This window comes from Mus caroli, unplaced genomic scaffold (assembly GCF_978045245.1).
Source record: "Mus caroli unplaced genomic scaffold, Mus_caroli_1 scaffold_3, whole genome shotgun sequence".
NCBI lineage: Eukaryota > Metazoa > Chordata > Mammalia > Rodentia > Muridae > Mus > Mus caroli.
The window spans coordinates 108,121,345-108,143,957 of NW_028227258.1; the positions used below are offsets into that span (position 1 = coordinate 108,121,345).

Sequence of the window (22,613 nt, forward strand, 5' to 3'; positions counted from 1 at the left end):
GCTGCCTGGAAGCCAGTATTCTGCTAGCAGCCTTCAGGTGAAGATGTAGAACTCTCAGCAACTCCTGCTCCATGCCTTCCAGGACACTACTTTCCTGCTATGATGATAATGGACTGAACCTCTGAAGTTGTAAGCCAATCCTAACTGAATGCTGTCTTTATGAGAGATGACTCGTTCATGGTGTCTGTGCACAGTAGTAAAACCCCAACTAAAACACTTCCCTTAGGAGTTACAGGTGGAAACTACTACAGAACTTGTCATGTCTTGGAATTTACAGTCAGGAAAATGATGCCCACTGAGCCCAGTTGGGCTTACTATGGACACAAAACTAGAAGCATCAGATGTTGTCTCCCTATGGGATGTACTGCTGATGGGGACATCATTGATGTGCTATAGGAAGTTAGGATTGACATTGACCCCAGATGAGGTCAGAGTCACACAGATATAGTCTCAACTTAGCAAGAGCTAGCTGCATGAGTCACATGACTCATAGATAATAAAAGGCCTAAGACAAACAATACTGATTTCACAAGCTCTGAGGGAGGAAATAAAAACTAGGTACTCAGTTGCAAAGCACGGGCACTTTTACCAACAGCATTTTTCTTTTCTTTCTCTTATTTTATGAGCCTCAGAAATCACTGTCAAACACCTCGTGTTCTCATCAGCCAGCACAGTCCCTCCAAAGAAAGAAAAAAACATGTTTGCCACCAGCCCTCTGAGGTTCACCTGGTATTTTGTAAAGAAAATGAAAGTAATGTATGAACCAGGCCCAGTGGCTCACATGTAATCCTAGCCATTTGCAGTGCTGAGGGATCTCAAGTTCAAAGTCTGTCTGGGTATACAATGAGTTCAGAGCCAGCATGGGCAGTTTAGTGAGACCATGTCTTCAAATAAAAACTAAAAAGAAGTTCCATGTAGTGTCCCAGGACTCCTGTTCTCCCACACTGCCAGGGAAGTCTGCATCTCCTTCGAACCCCGTAGGTCCCAGCTCAATAAAAGCCCATCAGAAATTTTAAAAAAATGAACAGAACCTAAAGAGCTTTGGGATGCTGAAAAAAGGACCTAATCTTTGAATTATGAACACAGAAAAAGGATGAAATGTCATAGTGGAGGTGCAGCGAATAGAAATTTCTCTATGAACTGTGATTTCATAGACAAAAATTTCCTAAACTTAGAGAAAGGTGCTTATATAGGTACAAAGGGTCCACAGGACAGCAAAGGACAGGACCAGAAAAGAAAGTCCCCACAATCTATGACAGCTAACACACAGAATGGAGAAAAAGTGCTGCAAGATGTGAGAGAGAAAGGTCAAGTCACTTATGAAGTTACTTCTCAGGATAATACCTGCTTATGTGACAGAAACTCAAAGCCAGTAAGGCCTGGAAAGAGATCAAGAAAAAAAAACATTTAAAAGAGCTAGGACTGAATAAAAATTAAAACACAAACTAGCAAACTCCAGGGGACTCTGTGAAGGCAGTTCTATTGGGAAAGCTTACATGAAAACAGAAGACCCAGGATAACCAAAACAATCATTAACTATAAAAACACTGCCAGAAGTAGCACCATCCCTGACTGCAAGTTCTACAACAGAACTATTGTAATAAAAACAACGTGCTCCTGGCATGGATGTAGACATACTAATGAATATAATAGAATGAAGGACACAGATATAAGCCCACAGAGATCAAAGTACTCATTAGAGAAAAGACAGCATCTTTCGCCCAGCTCAAAATCATTTCCAAGTGTATGAAAGACCTCAGTATAAAACCTGATACCCCTAAGCTATTAGAAGAGAAAGCAGGGGACAAGCTTCAGCTTACAGGCACAGAAAGGACTTTCTGGAGATGGCTCCAAGTAGCAGAGGCATTAAAATCAACAAATAACAAACAGGACCTCCTGAAAGTAAAACCTTTTGTACAGTAAAGGACACCATCATTCAAGAAAAGAGACAGCCAACAGAATGGGAAAATAATCTTTACCAACTACATAGATAGGCTGACAGATGCCCAGGGTCTATAATAGAAAAATACTCAAAGGAATATTATAAACAAGTCAACCCAATTAAAAACAGGTCATGGAACAGAACAGAAAGGTCTCAAAAGAATAAATACAAATGGCTGAGAAATGCTTTTTAGAAATGTTCAACATCTGTAGCTATCAGGAAATGAAAACTAAAATTACTTTGGAATTTCATCTTACCCAATTCAAAATGGCTAAGACCACACACCCCTCAAAAAGAAAACACGTGCTAGTGTGGGTTTAAGGAAGGGAATAGTTACTCACTGTTGGTGGGTGTGCAAACTGCTGAAGCCACTGGGAAAATCAAGTCTAAGTTCCTAGAAGAGCTAGAAATAGATCTACCACAGGATCCAGCTATACTACAACTGGGCATCCACCCAAAAGCCTACATCTCCTACAGAGATGCTTGCTCATTCATGTTCATTTCTGCTCAATCCTCAATAGCCAGGAAACAGCAACAGCTTAGATGTCCATCACTGATGGCTGGGCAAGAAAAAAGTGACACATATATTGAATATTACTCAGTTGTAAAAAAAAAAAAAAAAAAAAAAAAACTGATGAGATGACCAGTAAATGGATGGGGCAGATATAATCACCCCAAGTAATATTACTCAGACTCAGAAAAAGAAAGGCTACATGTTCTCTTACATGTACACACACATATATATATACACACACATATATATACACATATATGTACAAACACATGCATACATATATGGAATACATAATACATATATACATAAAAGAATGTAAATACAATTATTCTACAATGTGGGACTAATACTTGCCTCAAGTAACATGGCCTATCAAATGAAAACCTTACTAGCAGGTACTGACTCCCTATTTTGATAAGGTAGTAGGTAGGGCTCATTCGATAACCCTAAACTTTACTGACTATTGAGATAGCTCTTGGTACCCTCTATAACTTGATGCTAAAACACCATTGCTGAAGGCACCACATATTTAGTCATAGGATGTTAAAAAATAAAAATAAAACAAGCTGGTGCAAACCTAGAAGCTTCATCTTTTTTATCTAGCATTCACATTGGAAGTTTCTATGCATAGTACTCTGGAAGAAATGTAATTAGCAGTCTTACTCAACTGCGAGTCATTCATGAAAGATAAAATATCCAGCAAGACATGTCTCTGGTGAAACAGTGGCACAGATGCTTTGGCAGTAACCAACCATCTCATGATTGAATTTAAAACCTACTTCATGAGATGGAACTCATGACCGAGCCAAATCTCACTGACGACCAGGCCATAGGGAAGAACCTCGTGCTGCTGTTTTCTAAACAGACATAGTCATAAACTGCCCCTAAAGCCTCATCTTCATACTGTAGGTTAGTGAATTGTCAGGGATCGTTCCAGAACCTTCTTTCTACAGTAGATGGCTATTAGAACAGGGGCCCACAACTGTCCAGAGAATAAGAGACTCAACTCTCAGTGGTTGGTCTATATCTACTCCCATCCCCCAAGGTTTGGGAATCATCATGAAAGAGTGCTAGAAAGGCCATAAGAACCAGAAGTAATAAATGTTTTCAGTAAAGCAGTGTTTGCTTGACATGATAGGGCCGCTGTACACATGAGCTCACAGCAGCTGTGACAGTATGTACAAGGACAGGCACAATCACAGCGTGAAAGGGGAGGGATTATGAAGCTCCTCTCTTAGCCGAAGAGCTATTGCCGCCTGATGGTTGCTGGGGAAGAAGAGACAATTTTCTTCAGAGTTGTGGCAATCTTAAGCATCTTTAAGATTCATTAGATAGCTCCAAATAACCAGGATACAATTCACAGACCACATGAGGCTCAAGAAAAAGGAAGACCAAAGTGTAGGTGCTTCAGTCCTTCTTAGAAGAAAAACAAAATACTCACAGGAGCAAATATGGAGATAAAGCGCTGAGCAGAGACTGAAGGAAAGACCATTCAGAGACTGTCCCACTTGGGGATTTATTCTATATACAGTTACCAAACTGAGACACTATTGTGGATGCCAAGAAGTGCATGCTGAAAGGTGCCTGATATGGCTGTCTCCTGAGAGGCCCTGCCAGAGCCTTACAAATACAGAGGCAGATGTTCACAGACAACCATTGGACTGAGCATAGGGTCCGCAATAGAGGAGTTAGAGAAAGGACTGAAGGAGTTGAAGGTGTTTGCAGCCCCATAGGAAGAACAACAATATCAACCATCCAGACCCCTCAGAACTCCCAGGGACTAAACCATCAACAGAGGATTACACATGGCTCCAGCTGCATATGAAGCAGAGGATGGCCTTGCCATGAATCAATGGGAGGAGAGGTCCTTGGTCCTATGAAGACTCAATAGATGCCCCAGTGCAGGGGAATTGAGGGCAGGGAGGTGGGAGTGGATAGGTGGGTGGAGAAACACTCTCATAGAAGCAGGGGGAGGGAGAATGTGATAGGGTGTTTCCAGGATGGAGGGAAACCGGGATAACATTTGAAATGTAAATAAATATTCAATAAAAAAAAAGATTCATTAGATAAGGATCTGCACTCTAAACCATAATATGGTGAGTCTGGGAAGGGAACTATGCTAAGGGAGCATAGAAGATTGTCCCTATTTCATTCCAGCCTATGGGGAAAGAGCAGGGACTCCTTGTAACTGGAGACTATCACACCAATACTGATGTCAGATACACTACACCAGCTATTTTGCCGTTGCTCTACCCTGTTGCCCCTTTTTAAGAAACAGTGTATTAATGCCATCTCTTGAATGTGACTGTGGAATGCAGGTCTCATTGCTTACATTTAGATCTGTTTTATTTGTTTTGCAGGAGGAGAGGCCTTCCCCCATAAACACCTCTTCTTAGTCCACATGATCAAATACGTTCAAAATGTCATCTGATATGGCTTTCCCTAGAGTTTACATCCCTTTGCTTTCCCATTTCTCACTGTCCACACCACACTCACACATCCTCACTCTTCTAAACAAAGCACCAAAACTGATCTTTCAAACCACACACTTTGGCCTGCACTCTTCTCTGTTGAACATTGTTCATGCTTTGTGTAGGGGATGGAGAGATGTCTCAGCAATTAAGAGCACTGGCTACTCTTACAGAGGTCCCAGGTTCAGTTTCCAGGCTTACCACTATCTATAACTCCAGTTACAGGGGATCTAAACCCTCTTCTGGCAATTGTGGGCACTGCACACATGTGGTACATAGACATGCATGCAGGCAAACACTCAGACAACTAAATTAAAATATGAAACTGTAAAAAGCTGAACGTGTTTTGTTACTTCTAGAGTGAAGGCTGAAATACTCCAGAAGGCCATTGCCTGAGCTAACCTTGGGTGTCATTCTCCAGGGCTAGCTTATGTGTTGGTCCTGGAGGCAGAACTTCCCAGTCCCTGGTTTACCTGATCCACATGACTGCCCTACTGGCACAAACGCTTCTCTAAGCCCCAGAATTCCCTTCCCTAGCTCCATTTCCTTGGTTGGTCATCTGATAAACTGATGTGCTCTGGCACTATTATATAGCTCCTTATCTATTATCTTATAATGCAATTTTTAAAATTGATTCTCTCTGCTGGACTTGAGCACAAAACCAGAAACTCTTTAGTTTATCAATGTTTATTATTACCTGGAGTAAATGGCAATAAATAGTATTGTTTATCAGGCAGTGATAGACAAGTAAGGACATATAAGAAAGAATAAATAAATACATGTGATATGAGTCTTATTTCTTCTTTCTGAAAGTACATTAGTTCCTAGGATAGTTAATACTGATGGTCAACTTGGTAGTATCTAAAATCCAAGTATCTGGGCATGTTTGTGATGGAGTTTTTAATTGGGTTAATTGGTTGGGAAGGCGGTCACTCTGAATATGATAGCATCATTCTGTGGGTGCTCAGGTCATGGACTAAATGAAAAGGAGATAGCAAGTTGAGTACCAACTTTCATCTTCCTCTGCTTCCTGATTAAAGAGGCAGAGTGGCTAGCAGTCTCCTACTACTGCAACGTGCCTTCCCCAAGATGGCAGACTCTATACTCAACCTGCGAGCCGAAACAAAACCATCCTTCCCTACCTCGTTCTCATCATGCATTCTGTCATAGCAGAGAGGAGTGACAAAGACAGTTCCTGAAAGAATCTGCAAATCTTTTGTGGTCTAGAACAGGAAGTACTTGTCCAGGCTCGACTTGGAGATGTGTTGACATTTTTCCCCCCAGGGACCTTAACCTGGATGTAACAGTCCAGTATAAGCCAATAGTGCCAAAGCTGTGACTGACACTTTATTTCCGGATTAGACAGGTGTATCTCCTCTGCTAACATGCAGACCTAAAGAAAACTTGCAAAGTAACACATATTACGTTGGGCTGTAACCCCCAACACTTCCTTCTTCCTCTAGGTGCATTTTCTCAGTTGTCCATCGGATGCTAGCAAATGAGTTAGCATCATTGATTTACAGAGGAAAATAATGAGGTGCCATGCTGAAGAATGCAGCCTCCAGACCTGGAAAGGCTGCTCTTTGAAATGCACATTCCAAATATAGCTTACTTTAATTTTTTATTAATCAAATAATATTCTAAGTGCTTATCCCAGTGCTGGATGCACAGAGCTCACCTCTTTCCTTCCAGTCATCAGATTAATGCCCACCTGGACATTATAATGGCAGAACAACTGGCAAACAGTGCTGTATTAGCTCCCAGCCTTGTAGAAAAGCTGGCTCACGATGTTCAGCCAGGTATCGCTTCCTCTTGGCACCGTCTAGACTACTAGGATGTTGTTACACCCTGGATTGTGACAACACAGGCAGGTTGCCAGCTCAGATAAAGAGAACTTGGCCTGTTGCAAAGTCATCTAGTTTTCACACAGACTGGCATCTCCTAGAAGCTGCCCTTCTCTCTCCCAACCTGAAAATGTGTCTGGAAATTTGGCTAGGAAAGAGAATACCTTCCAATTTGGGTCCTACAGACAAATATAACAAACCCAGGGCATGTGTTAGGAATCCTACTAATATAAGATCCTATGTCATCTTCAGAGTCATTTGTGTATAGTATCATAATAATCTGTAAATAATGATACGTTGACTTCTTCCTTTCCAAGCTTTCCTCTTGATCCCCTTTAGTTGTGTGTATTTCATTTGCTTGTTTGCTAGTGCCCCGCCTCTGTGTATGTATGTGTGTGTGTGTTTCAAATTTTCTTGTAGCTGTGTATTAAAGGAAGAATAGTTCAGAGGTTGCCTTGATTTCTCCATAGTCTTACACAGATTAATGCTTGGGATACACTTCGGCCTCCAAGGACGCAAAGGGTTCTAAAGACCAAAGCGTATGAGAATTCCAAGCGTGAAAATGAACTCCTTCATTCAAGCTCAGCTAACGTAGGAGTGAGGAAGAAAGTGGCTAGGATGCATTAGAATAGGTGAGAGAAAGCTTTCCTGGGCTTATCCATTGCGCTGCTAAACTTTCAAGTTGCGTTATTTATTTAAGTTAATTAAAAATGTAACTTTGAATTGTAATATTATGGATGGATCAACTTTACAAGCACTCATTTGAATATCCACTTGTTTCATACCAGGGCGGCACATCAAAGAGCAAGGGCTACTCCATGTCAGCCAAAGACTTGAAGTATTTGAGTTATTGCAGTTCAAAATGAAATGCCTCCTGAGTCTTCAAGGAAGTGGTTGACACATGGGGAGGGGGTCACACTGAGGGCTGCAGAGACATTGCTGTTGAAATATGAATGCTGATTCTTAAAAGTCTTTGGCATAAAATATCTGATGAACCGATCTTAGGAAAACACAATTTCTCTTCTTAGGAGCTATTTTTAATCATTACAAGTCTCAACAAGGGTGGTATTTTTAAACTAGGAAGCTGGAAAAAAACATCTTTATTTTTAAATTGCCCTTTGTGAGTTTATTTTCCTCTCAGCTGCTTCTCTTGGGTACATCTAAGTTTTGTATATATTTTCTTTTCCTAGGTTGATACAGGAGACTAAGTCTGGGGGTCGAAGAACAAAGAAAGGTCTGATTGAACAAGAACCCATACATAAGCATGAAGGCACCGGGCTGGTGCCACATTGTCTTTAGGTAGACAACAAAACTTGGGGTTTGATGCCTGGGACTATGTGACTTGTTTCCTTATAGTCTTGTGTATTCATAAGACAGAGAATTAGACTCAAAACTATTTTTAGAAGTCAATAATAATTTCTTTCTTATCAGAGAGTTACCTGAGTTTAGTGATTTAAAAGGTTAGATGTTTTTACCCAGAAACACGAATAGCCACTAAATGCAGATGTCAGAAAATGCTCTCAGATTAAACAGAACACATAGCCCTGGTTGAAGAGTTAATATCTGTTTTATAAGATCACAGTATCCAAATATGCATCTCAAACACCATTCATCCCTTAATACTAAAGTATATTAGAAGATGTCCAAATAGTTTCAGTCTAAAATCTTGTTTATCATAACAAAACCCAAATAACATCATTACTATAAAGAACCGTATGTGTTTGAAAAGTGTTTCTGTGCATATGATTTGTGATCCATGAAAAGAATGCATGTGTTGGCATTTGTTGAGATATTTTTCTGAGTTACTCATTTTTAACAAAGTCATTTTAGTCAAGGAAGGACAAGAAGAGAATACTGGTCACTTGCTTTGATTAATTCAACAAATATGTATGCTAGACACTGTAGATGTTGTAATGAACAAAACAGGAAAATATATCTCGGTGTAGTTGGCCTTGTAATGGAGTGAACTGGGAGGCAAAACAAAACCAGCAGGTAACATGTTGGTGTGTTATATATGTAATGGGGAATGAGAGCTATGGAGGCACTAGGAAGGCTATGGTTATCCTCCGAGTGAAACTGTGAGCCACTATAAACCATGGCAGGGACCCCAGTGCGTGACAGACCCCAGAGATGAAACGAAGATAAACACAGCAGATGCAGTCAGCAGCTATTAAGAATAAAGCAGATATTTCCAAAGCGACACCCATATTTGTGGTGTTGGTATTTTCTCTCAAGGTAGAGGGCCCATGAGGAGTGATATTCACTCAGTGTAAGAAATTACCATTGCAACTGATTCTGTAGATGGGGTAGTTTAGAAGGGTGAGAACATATTTATCTTATATATTAATGTGAATTCATTAGTAACAGGGCTTGGCATATACAGTGAACAGTATCCCTGGAGACTCAACTAGAAGCAGAGGAAAGTCCCATTCTGTCCAAGATTTTTGTTTGTAGTGATATCCTGAAGAACCTCCTTGTGGGTCCTCCTGGTTTCAGGAATGTGAGTTCTAAATTCCTGAACCTTGAGGTAGTCAGACGGAGGCCTCTATAGAAGCAAGATTGTGAAAAGAAGCATTGTAATATTAGAGCGAAGACAGGTCCCTCAGGGGAGGAACCTCCTATCAGCCAAGAAGAGTGAGCATCTGAGGGGGAATAAAAGACAAATAAGAAACAAAATATGCCTACACTGCGATCTGGGACATTTTAATTCTCTTCAAAAAATAATTATTATTCTTTAAAACACTCTCTATGCACCATCTTGTTGTGGGAACCCTAGAACTAGAATATGAGACCACACTTTGCTCCTGAAAAGTGAGAACTGAAACTCTATACAGAACAAAACAGAAAAACAAAATAACAACAAACAAACCAACAACAAAAAAAAACCCTCATCAACAACTCTGTAAATTAGTAAGAAACCAGTTAGTAAAATGACTAGAACAATGTGTTTCCTTTCTTTATTAATTCTGTCATTGATGATGATATTTGAAATGGCTCTTAGCCTGAGAACGGGCCACGGATGTTCTACAGCATAGAGGAAGAAAGTCTGAAATCCAGAACAATTCTGACCTATAGAAACAGAGGCCAGCATTCAGGCAGAAGGATGAGCTAGAAAATGAGAGAAGCAAGAAGCAATGACCTTGTTTGTGTGGGATCCTGAACGGTGATGTGTGCAGAGCAGAGTCTGCAAACACAGAGGCTAAAGCAGGTGTGCAGAACTGAGCGGAGGTTTGGAAAAATTGCCTTTGAAGTTGAGAAGCAAAACCCAAATTACTTCAGATAGTTGTAAGAGGCCAAAGAAAAAGCTCAAGAGCAATCTGAGTGACCAGTTCCTGGGTGGCTCTGAGAAGGGACTTGCCAGATGAGGATCCTAAATAACACTGGAATGATGGAGTCTTAACAAGTCTCACGGAAGCAAAGAAGAAAAATGACCATAATCAATAAAGTTCATTAGAGGCAAGAGACATGAGGAAAGTTTGAAACTGGAAACTAAAATATCTAAGGTTTAAGAACATTACTGAGTGGGCTTAACAGCACAGTGTGCCAGGGAAGAATAAATCAATGTGAATGTAGATGAACTGGTAGTATCCAATCTGAAGAAGAAAGAAAAATACTGATTAAATGGTAGAACCTCTCCTTCATGCGGGACAATGTCAGAAGACTCAGAAAGAAAGAACTGGTGCTTACCTGTGATCCCATCATTCACAGAGAGCAGAGAGAGGCAGGAGGGTAACGGATTCCAGGATAGTTTTGGCTACGTCACAAAACCTTTTCTCAAAACCAAAATCAATGGCAAAGAACAAGAAAGAAGAGATAGATATAGAAAGAGAGAAAGATTAAAAAGAAGGGTGGGAGAAGAGAGGAAAGGAGAGAGGATGGGAAGGAGGGAGAAAGGCAGGGGAGAAAAATCAGTTAGAAACACAATATTTGAATAATGTCTTAAAGTCTTTTAAAATGGTGATAGTATAAAATCAACATTTTAGGAAAAACCAAGAAGCCTTTAAGCAGAATGAAGTTGAAGAAAATCAGGCTATTTGATAGTCAAACTTCTGAAGACTAAGAATAAAGAGAAGATATGTCACTAGCCTGAGAATAATAATATTTCAGAACGGTTTCTCTCTATTCATCAGACTCCTGAGGTGAAAAGGGAATGTCTACAAATATCTACAGGAGGCAAAAATGAACAAATACAGTTGATCCGATCTTTCTATGCCCTTCCCACAACTACATACTTCCACATATTCCAAAACCTTGTGCCTATATCACACCGCATGGTAAACGAGAATGACGAGTGACAGCCATCTGACCGGAAAATGAGATTGTCCTGGGTTCTTTGTAAGTTCAGTGTTGTCAAGAGGGAGAGGGAGAAAGAAAAGGAGGCAGGAGGTGATGTGGTGCTGCGGATCACCCAGCCTCTCAGTGTTTACAGATGAAGGAGATGGCTTTGAATTGGGAGGATGGGAAACTTGAAAGCCAATGTCCATCTCAAGGATGGTAGCTCCCCAAACATCTCAATTTTCACTCGGTGAAACCATGCCATATTTTGGTGTTTAAACACAAATTAAAGAACCACTTCATATTAATTCACTATGCAAGATAAATACCAGACTTCTATGTTGTGACTTTCCCCAGTGCTGGGAGAGGACAGTGCTCTGATGCAGCTGAGGCCAGTGCTGTTACCCTGAGCTCCACTCCCATCCCCGCAAGATTCTCATTCTGGAACCATCCACCAGAACAGGGTGCACAAAGGTGGGCTGCTTGCTGCAGTCATGCAGGAAGACCTACGAGAAGGAAGAGAAAGCAGACACCTTCTCCTCTCTAGTCACAGAACCTACAACTGCCCTTTAGCTGGGCTTGAAGAAACGAGCAGTTTCTCACAGAAGTGCATTTTTCCTTTTTTTAAAAAAAAATTAATTTATTTGTTACACTCCATATTTTATCCCCCCATCCCCTGGACCGCCGGTCAAACCAGAAGACGGCATCAGATCCCATTGCTCTGGTTGCTGGGAATTGAACTCATGACTTCTGGAAGATCAGTCAGTGCTCCTTTAACCTCTGAGCCATCTCTCCAGTCCCATTTTTTCTACACAGAAATAACATTTCTGAGATGTCTAATGAATACTTACTTAAATGCTATTGTGTATTAAACAGTATTGTAAGAAATCTTGCGTGAGTAGTCTAAAGTTTGCAAAATTTTAAAATAAGAATGGCTGGTATTTAAGAAATGGTGCAATTAAATGGTTCTATGTTAACAACTCCCCCCCCCCCGGATATTATGAGACTTTCTGGAGTATTGCAATTAATGCTGGGTTAATACATTTAACCCAGATGTGGATCACTTCCCAAATTTTATTTGAATGCACTTATCAAATTGCTAAAAAAGTTTTACTCAGGTACATTCTTAATATATTCCATTTTCAATCTATTAGTGTTAGGTTTTTTTATTTGTTTTGTTTTGTTAGATTTATTTTATCTGTCCATGAGTTTTTGCCTGCACTCATGTTTATACACTGGGGGGTGAGTGCTTGATGTCTGTGTGAGTCAGAAGAGGGCATCTGATCTCCAAGAACTGGAGTTACAGATGGTTGTGAGCTACTACATGAGTGCTGGGAATCAAACTCATGTCCTCTGTAAGAAAAGAAAGTACTTTTAACCCAGGAGCCATCTCTCCAGCCCTCAGTGATATGTATTTCAAACCAATGACAGACACAGACTCAATCACTGGTGGAGGCTAATCTTTAAAACACATAGTCTTGTCGGTGATTTACACAGATACACAGAATAGTGTAAAAAATACCTGCTGGCCACTGCCTGGCAAAATATTTATTGTAAGTATTTGGAAGATTTTGAGGAATGGCCCATTAGAAGAGTCTTCCAAACAAAGAACTGCCTTTCTTCACTTCACAGACTAAACATGAAGCTTGCCAAGAGACAGATGAAGAATAGCTTAACATGATTGAAAACATAGTCTACACATTCCTAGTTTCCACAATGCCAAGATGAGAGACAATTTCTTATGGCTGAAGTAGACTGGAAGCCATCTCCAGGACTGCCACCTTTGCTACTCTGTTCCCTGTGGCAAAATAACAGGCATGAAGGATGGCTTACATGAGACCATTACATCATGTTTTAGTCCACAGTCAGTCTCTGTTGCCTTGGGGCCTGAGATGAAGTGGGACATTCTGGTGGCCTTGTAAAACTGGAGGGCATGCCTCAAAAGTATACTCCAAGTCACCTCCAACCCCCACCCTCCATAGACCCTACCTCCGAGAGTTTCCAGAAATGGAATGGTGACACAGTCTAGTGACCAAGCCTTTAGTCCATAAGCCTCTGGTGGTGGTGGTGGTGGGGGTCATTTATAATCTAAACTACAATATACTCTGAAATTTTAAAAAGATTCAAAAAGCAAATGCTGTAATGAGCTTACATTTTTAATGTTTAAAGAAATGCAACCAGCTGTTAAATTGCACATCTCTGATCGGTACTGGAAAGTGGCATTTAAAACCCTCAATATTTTTTTTTTTTTTGCTGAAAGCAAGGGATGTCATAGACAAATGCTTAGTGTTCGCACTATCTTTATTTTTATTTTTATACTTATTTATTTGCTTATTGTGTGTGAGAAACTCTTAGAAGGAGTGTGGCAGTCTGATCATTTTGGCTTTGGATCTGAAAGTAAATGTTTAGATTGCTCAATATTATTATTAACAGAGTAATTTGTAAATGGCTCAGAATAAAGAGTTTTCCAATTATTTTCATTTGGGCATATTTTAGTCTATCATTCCTTACTCCCATCTCCCTGTGTAATGTAGTTTGCAGGCATTCTAATAAATCATCCTAATTTATCATCCAAAGTTCTTTGAAAACAAAGAACATTTTTCGTTTCTGAAATGTCTATTACATATGATGATGTGTGGTTACCTTACTGAGGTGTATGTAACGCGTGTTCTTTTGCTATGTGTCAAATATCATGTAATGATGCCCTGTTAAAGGTTTAATAAAGCCTCTTACTGTATTTTACTTATAATTAAGTTATCCTCTAAACTCTGACCACAGACCTCCCATTCATTACTTTGCTGATAATTTCCAGTTAAATAAAATGATTGTTTACATTAAAAACATTGCTAGAATTTCTTTTAAAGTCTTCAGAAAAAAACTATATTGTTCAGTTTTTTTTAAATGTACTTATACATATATTGGTATTTTCCCTGCATGTATATCTGTGCACCATGTGCATGCAGTGATGCTGGAGGCCAGAAGAGGGCATCAGATCCTCTGGAACTGGAGTGACAGGTAGTTGTGAGTTGCCATGTAGTCGCTGGGAACCAAAGTGGGTCCTTTTTGACAGCATCCAGTGCTAGTAATCACTGAGCCTTCTCTCCATCCCGTATTGTTTAGATTTACAAGAAGTTAACCCTTTCTATTACATGGTACCTAAACCACTGGTACAGCACGCACACAGATCCATTTTAAATAAAGATAGTATATTAATGAACTTAATTATTTCTAATGCCAAAGAAAGGAAACAAAGATTTGTCTAAGATGCTAAAATACATTGTACTCATAAATGAGTCTTCAGTTTCTAGAGGGTTTTTCATTTTAGTTTCTCATCTTTTGGTCTGTAGTAATTATTGAACACTTTAATCCAAATTTGATGAGAAAAAGGACATGGCTACTAAGGCAGGCAGACATACCTATGGCAACTGGGACCTGGAGGAGCAAGATCAAGGCTCCAGAACTTTTCAGGGTGGTTTTTGCCAACACTTCATCATTTTGATAAATCAAATCACTATGCATGTGACTGTAGAACGGGACTGTGAAGGGCAAGGTTTCTGTCCACTTTGAAATTTAGAGTTAGAAAAGAAAGGTTATCTATGTCATAAACATTTTGTTTCATATAGTATCATAATATGCTCTGACGATATTCAGGCTCCTTGAGATGTGCAGACTTTGAGTCTGAACAAGTGCCTGTCTAAGTGGTTAATCTAACCACAAATTATTGCAAAAATTGATTTTTACTTCTAAAGTATTTTACTCACTTTGTCTTAAGTGAAAGAAAAACTATTTGAAGGTTAAAAGGCAGTAATATTCATTTTCAGATTTTTCAGACCTAAATGACTATCCTTTAAAATATCACAGTATAAGCATTTAAAATCAGCATTTAAAATTCAATTATTTAGAGTTTGATTGGTGTCCCTCTTCGATCTCCCCCTTCTTTTCCAGGATCCGTGGACAACAGGCTTGTTTATACTCATACCCACTCCACATGCTCCAAAGTAGCTGGCCCTCAGTCCATAGAGCCACACACTGAAGCTAGGACAGTGGCCTTGCTCCAAAGGTCAATGCTCTAAACAGCCTGGGCCTTGGTTATTCTTCATTATCAGAAGAAGCTATGGAGATGAGGATGCTGTCTGTGGTATCTCAGTGTGGGGCAGCACTATACAGTCCAAAAGAGAGTCAGTGAAACCCAAATTGTAAAACTAGGCAAGGCATAGGAGGGTACAACAAAGGAGGCTTACTCCAACACCTGCTATATTGAAATATCTCTCACAGGTGTCTGGCTCTGAAATTTTAATTACTGCATGGATGCTGCATCAATATCATCCTCAGCTGTTTTTTGTCTGGACAGACAAAAGCCAAACTACATCACGATTAAAGCTAGGTGTCAACCAATACAGTTTAAGGTTTAAAGTACTTTACACCAACATATAAAATAACATTTTCACATTCTTGCCTAACCAGCATTATGCATTACTTGACCCTAGTTGCAGGGAGCCTATCATGGGGTCTATCCACAGATTTGCTAGTGTTGAAGACAGGGAGAGCAGTCAAGAAAATCATACAGAAAACTCCGTTGTTTTCTCCCAAGTGGTTCAGTGATAAAATGCATGCAGTGAGTGTCATCAGGCATCGTAAAAATAGAATTTTGAATTGAAGAAAAATATCACCCAGAAAACCTATGTTGAGCTCATACTAGTATTGAGTACATTGTGATTGATAAACATCGCCACATCAAGATTCTAGTTTTGGTCCTCACAGGGCCCACATTCTCATGAGAAGGAGAGAACCGAGGCACAGTTCCCATACATTTTGGTCAGTACGCTTACTCCTGAAGCAGATAAGGGAGTACCGAAATCTGCCAGAGAGGAAGGGTGCGGCTTAATTATCTGTGTTCCAAAATTGAGTTTAATAAACAAAATCCATGATAGTTCATAATCTTGTTGAGCGGAAATCTGTGTGTGACTGTCTCTGCTCCCTGAGACTTTCACGGAAATGACTAAGTCAACATCCCCAAAGTAAAGGCACAGAACACACGGGGCTGAGGAGCGCTGGGGTGTAGGGTGTAGACATGGGTGATGTCACACAGAGAGCACTGACTTTCAGTTAGGGGAAAAAAGGGCAAGCTCTGGAGGTGAGTGCTGAAGGATGGATACACAGCTTTGTGAATGGACTGGACCAACAGCACAGTATACCGAGGAGTCACTGAGGGGCCACGGAGTGAAACTGAGAAGGGATTGGACACAGCTTAAAGGTGCTTCCTCTTTAGTCTTCCTTTCTAATCTCTTTCCTAATGAACTGTGATGCAGGCTTCTTCTGGAAATGTCCCATAAAAGCCCTAGGCAAAGTTAGGAACCATTTTCCTGGGCTCCAAGGAGGTATCTCTAGAATACTCCATCAAATTATTTTAGTAAGATTAAGGCTCAAGATTCTAGGAAAGTTCTAGAAGAAAATCAAGCTTGGCTCCATGCTTACTGTCTTGTTTTTCTGCTCCTGGACTCTGGCATAAGATTAGATACTTAAAACATCTTGAAACCTCACAGAAAGACAGGAGCCATCCTTTGACGATCCAGCAGTTCCTTGCTCAGAGCTCTGGTTGCTTCCACTGTCTGTCCCTGTGTTCTTTGCCTTAGCAGCGACCAACAGGCTTCCTAGCTTCGCTCCAGGAAAAGGAGGACAAAGGATGACCCATGCTAGGTGTAACCTGGAGCTAATTGGAAAAGTCACCACCGGTGCTTTGAGAAAGCCATGGAGAATAGCAATGGTCTCCAGCACTGCATTAGGCTGCAGACATGGAAAGCAGGCTTTCCTCAGCACACAGCAGCTGGCACCTGAGCTGCTACTACAGAGAGTGTTTTGCAAAGCTGATGGGGAGAGTGTAATACAAGCAATAAAATCCTGTCCCCCAGCTGTGTCTCCTGGGAGCCACCTGTGGGTAGTAGCTTTGGAGCTTAGTGTGAGAATGACAAATCACTAAACTACCATAAGGGTATTGTCAGTCCTAGGGACTTTTACATGGCGACATGTGCTCCAATCATTAAAACATTGAATAACTCTGTTTAGGATGAATGCTCCTGGTGTGATCAAAGCAACCCGAGGAAGAGGGATAAGTTGGAAACATTCTCGCCTGCACGATCTTGGAGGATACTCGTATTCAAGCCACAGAGAATTTATTGGGAAATATATTTGTGTTTTATTAATTTCCAGAGGAAACCCTTTTTTTATTCTTTTTTTCCAGGGACACAGAATGGGGGAAAATTCACTGTGGAAAAAGGCAAGTCCTTAATTTCACTTAGTGATGAGAGACAATGAAAATACAGGTCACTAAACATGGACTAGAGAGAAAATAATAACTGAAATTCTGGTGTGCAGACATGTGCAAAAGAAAGAGATGCCATGGTTTGCCTTCACTGACAGATGAAGCAACTGTGCCTGAATAATGGAAACCACCTGCTAGCTCTTGCTTGTCAGTCATCGTGAAGCCAGAAGTACCAGGCGACACAGAAAAGCAATTTATCCCAGAACCAAGGGAAAGCATCCACTACACAGTACAAGTTTTCAATGTCATTGTCGTCAACTAACTCAGTGTTGTTGGCCATGGAACACTTTTCTTCTGTACATATACCTCTTTGGAAATAAGCTCCTTAATTATTTTTCCAATTATTTAAAGCAAAAATAAATATAAGCTAACGACAGTGTCTAATTTAAAGATAATATTTGCTACTTTATTTTTTCTTTAGGACGTGGAACTGTGATTTCTTAATCAGTGCACTTGTAAAAGGCTAACTAAACATTTATATAATGTAGATATACACGATCACAAGTTTAACTGCAGAAGGAATAAAAATGTAATTACATTCGGATAAGAATTGGAAGAAGGTAGTTACACGTCATTTAATTAGCTGCAAAGAAATCCACAGGGACTGAGTTCCAAGCTCTTAAAACCTAGTGTTAAATTAAATGCCTAATGACCTGTCATAGTTCTGTAGGCTGACTGACGAGTCCTGAACAGGCATTCGCGTCCTCCATTACTTGGTGGCAGGCACAGAAATGCGTGAAAGTGTGAGGCTCAGACAGAAGCTGAGGAGATGCATCTGGGAATTTGAGATCCATAGCAACAGCAGGTGTGTGCAAGCATGTGGAGCAAAGAAGCAAGCCCTAGCATTCTGTGAGCGCCTGCTACAGAGCGGCAGCAGAGAACGGGCATCTACAGGAAGGGTGATTCCCTCCTATGCAGTTTACAGAACTTGGTGTGGTTTCATGAAGTGACATTCTTGAACCTGTCTGGTTGTCTGTTCGCTCTCATGGGGAGAGGATCACTGTTCACCAAGCCACCAGCAGTTCTTATGAAACTGCTAGGAAGTGAGGTGATCATCAACTCCTCTGTGATTTTATTTTAGGGGTGACTTTAGGTAGAAGCACATCCTTAAAGCAATATGTAGATAGATCGATAAATCGATAGATAGATAGATAGATACATACATACATACATACATACATACATACATACATGATAGATGGATGATAAATAGGAATAGAGAAACACAGAGACAGAGACAGACAGCGAGGGGTAATGCCCCCCACTACCTATCAAAAGCACATAGTGGCCTTTCCAGCATCCCAATAAAGTTGGTCTTTGGTACAGAGCAATAGTGGCATTTGGAAGCTTGTGTTTAATGAGTTCATTCGTTTGCATTGTAAAAAGTTGGATTGAGCTATCATTAGCAGTAGATAGCTTACCAATGGATCAAAGGCCTTGCGTTTAACTTGGGGTGTTTTTGGTTTGTGAGTGTGCATCACCTACCTGTCTGCTGGCACACTCCTTAGGGTTACAGCCTTTGTGTCTCCCTTGATACCAATATCATTTCTTGACCATGAAAATTCAGATAAATTCAGAAACATAAAACCATGACTCTTGGATGGTGCTGGGGAGCTCTAGAGAGCTGGCATCAGCTCAGTTCCCATACAGTGCAAGGTGGAACTGACAGGGCTTTTCCGGTTTTTCATTCAGTGCAATCAAGGCTAGATAAAAGGAAGATAAGAAGGGCGTAGCAGAGGGGCTGATCTCAGGTTGGTTTCTCTCCTCCCTTTACCAACCCTATTAACTCACAAGAGCAGAACCCAGGTTAGTGCCAAAGCTACATTCAGCACCACAATGTTGCCGACAAGCTTCTGTTAGAGGAAGAGGGAAGTTCAAAGTAGTTATTGTTCCGCTGATTTGCAAAGTCATGAAGAGGTGGATCAGTGGTGGGTCACTGAATTGGATGTATTTATTTGCTTTCTGTTATACAATATCTAGGCTACTCGGCTGCTGTATTAGTTTTTCACAGTGTTCTCAATGATGTGTGACTGAACCTAGGTAAGATTTTGGCTACGCAAATGCTTAGGGAATCTGTCAAGCTCTCCGCACACATCCAGTGACATTACAAACATGAGGAATGACAGCATGGAAATAATTTTGACCTTCACAAATTCTACATCCTTGAAGATTATGCCAGAGACCAAGTGACAAGCTTCCTAAGGCATGTCCCCAACCATACCTCAGGCTACTTTTGGTGACTGTTTTATGAGCAATAATAAGTAAACCCAGACAGTGCATGGCTTCATAGGGTAACTATTTCTGAGATTACTGTAAACACTGCCATTTAATCAGGAAAACCAAGCATACAAAAACATGCACGGAGCTGTCCAGAGCTGAGGGGATCTCCACTTCACTCAGGTGTACACATTACTGAGCAGCTGCTGACACTGTAAGACTGGTGAGCAAGGTGGGAAAGCGCCTAGCACAGCACAGTGTAGGGTGTATAGAATGAGGGAGTTGTCAGGGAAGTGATTTTTTTTAATAGAAATCTATCTATTCCTTACACAATCACCAGCACATTAGCTTCCCGAAAGGCTTTAAATTACAGTCAATGTGATGATTATCCAAACATGAAACTCATGATTTTTGTATACAATTAGGATCTTTATGCCAAACAAGGATGCATCCCAGGGTAAGTGGGCTGTGATCTGAGCATTCAAGAATAAAGAAGGACTTGAGTAACCTGGAGATTAGTGGGAAGGAATGAGACACAGACCTGAGTCAAACCTCAAATTTGTTTAGACTAAGCCAAAGAAAACCTATAATAAAAACTCGGAAGGCCGGGCATTCCGCGAAAGCAGGGTTTTATTTAATACACGGGGTCTTGCTCAAAGTTTTAGAATCAAATATATTTGAGGTCAATAGTTTCTGGATAATCTAGAAATATGTTTCGTAAAATCCAATTTCTGATTTTAAAGGGTATACACAAGAGGAAAATTTTATTACAGATATTTTTATGCTACCATCAGTCAAACAATTTTATGTTGCTTCATGAAAACTGTCAACCATGGAGAAAAAAAAAACCTGCTCTTTGATACCAAATGAAGAATTTCATGAGCAACCATAGAGGAATTATTGTCATTTTCTTCTCCACTGAAGTCTCTAGGGATGAAAGGAAAAAAATGCAAATAGCGTTTTTAAGAAACACTCCTCTAAAAGGTCATTACTAATTCTTACTTTCTTATTACAGGTTTTATTTAGTCTGTCTTTCATCTTGGTGTTTTGGTGGGTCCTATTACCTCCAAGATCACAGCTGCATATTAGCAGAATAACAGAGGCATCCTGAAAGGTTGTTGGGAATGATCAGATGCCTTCCCTTCTGCTGTTGTCTTGACGTTGACATGACAAACAAGGGACTTAAATGGTGACTTTTGTTCCCCAAATTTTGAAGGCGAGATCACTTTGTAAAATCATGAAGTAGACAAAGAACCGAGATAAATAAACAGGTATTAAGGAGGATAAATATTTTTAATGGTTTGATGTGTTCACTGTCACTCCGGATTGACTAGAAGGGGTATGGAGGGCTGAGCTGTGTCATCAAGCAGGAACAAGGGCCCTGAGCTCTGTCTGGAATTTGTTATGTGAAACATAGTCAAAAGCCTTAATGATGGAGAAATGAAAGAATGATTCAGCTGTATGAAGCTCTTTTGTAAGCCAACACGTCTTGATCTTGTTTTTTTGTTGTTTTTTTTTTTTTTTTTTAACAAGAATTCAGTAGCTTAAAGGATTACGTCTCACTAAAAGCATTGTCAGGAGGATACTGAAAGCAATTTATCATACGTTTGTTGCAGGGCTTTCAAAAAGTCTCTGTGACTGAGAGTGAAGTTAAAACTAAAGGAACAAGATCAGTGTAAACTATAAAAGTAAATAAAAAACCAAATAAAACTACCTGATTCAGGGCTGCTGAGATGAACACTTGAACTTGGCAGACTGCCTCTTTGTTTTTTATTTTGTGGTTTGAACATCTGGGTGATTCTATTGTAATCACAATATAAAGGGAAAAAAATCAATGCTGCACAGATGACCTTGACAACTGTTAGCCAGTCCTGTAAATGCCCTAACCCTGAAGAGAACCAACGAAAGGCAATCACGATGCTGTGCTAACAAGAGATCTTTTAATCCTGCTCCCAAATCTGAGACTCTGAATCCTGTCTATTAGCAGTCAGGCAACTCCATGGCCAGCCGGAGGGGCCTGGCAAATCAGGACAAGCCATCACTAGCTGCAGGGGGTGGGGGTGGGGGGTGCACATTCCCATTGTTGCTGGTGTTGCATGTCCTCCTCCTGCTCCTGCGCATGCGCTACATCCCACTAAGAGACTCCATTGCTCCCCTCTTTTTTTTTTTTTTTTTTTAATTCCTTCACCCAGAGGCAGCGTCTGTATCCCCTCCTCCTTTTCTGAACAAGCCTCTCACATGAGACCGGTAGCAAGGTGTGACTTCTTGGACCCTGCTGCCTATATCCATCATGGCATAAGCTATAATGCTCACAGTGGATTTTTTTCATTCTGGTATTTAGAACTTTCAAAATCAGGTAAATTTTTCATCACTTCATCTGTCTGCTGCATGTTAAAATTGTTTTAGATTCTTCTAGACAATGGGTCCTTGATTCTTAAGCATAAGGACCCCCAAGGTCCAAGTCATCGCAAACTCAGTGGCTTCAGAGTCTGAGGAAGTACAGAGAACCGTTTGTTGTTCCCGTCACTCTCAGGGAGGGGGTAGTTCAGTTAGTCTCAGGTGCTATGAGAACCACACAATAATCAAAACCTAAGAAAGTGAGTTCAGGGGTTCTGAATCTGAAACACATAGTAAATATCGACAGGAAAGCAGCAGGGCTGATATGGAACAGGCAATGCCCAGTATAAAAGCAAGGGAACATTCTAAACCTGAGTCATCTCGGAGCTAGAGAGATTGCTCAGCAGTTAACAGCGTGGGCTCCTCTTGAGCACTCATTTCTCAGCATCCACATGGCCACTCACAAACAACTGTAACTCCAGTCCTGAGGGATCTGATTTCACCATCTGGATTCTGTAGGCACTGCATGTATATGGCACACATACATTCAGGCAAACAGTCATACTCATAAAATAAAAATAAATTTTAATAAAAATAAGGTAAAATTGATTAGTCTCTTTTCTATACCCATTCTTTCCATATTAATGTAGATTTCATCCATCTTGGTTAGAAATAGGTAATTATTTTCTTTCAA

The 22,613-nt window shown here is 40.4% G+C and overlaps 1 protein-coding gene across 2 annotated transcripts in view; it reads right to left on the reverse strand.

Annotated features, from left to right (window-relative positions):
- The window catches only part of Trpc4 (transient receptor potential cation channel subfamily C member 4), a 174,617-nt gene that overhangs the window by 83,966 nt on the left and 68,038 nt on the right, over positions 1 to 22,613 (reverse strand). The window lies entirely within an intron of this gene.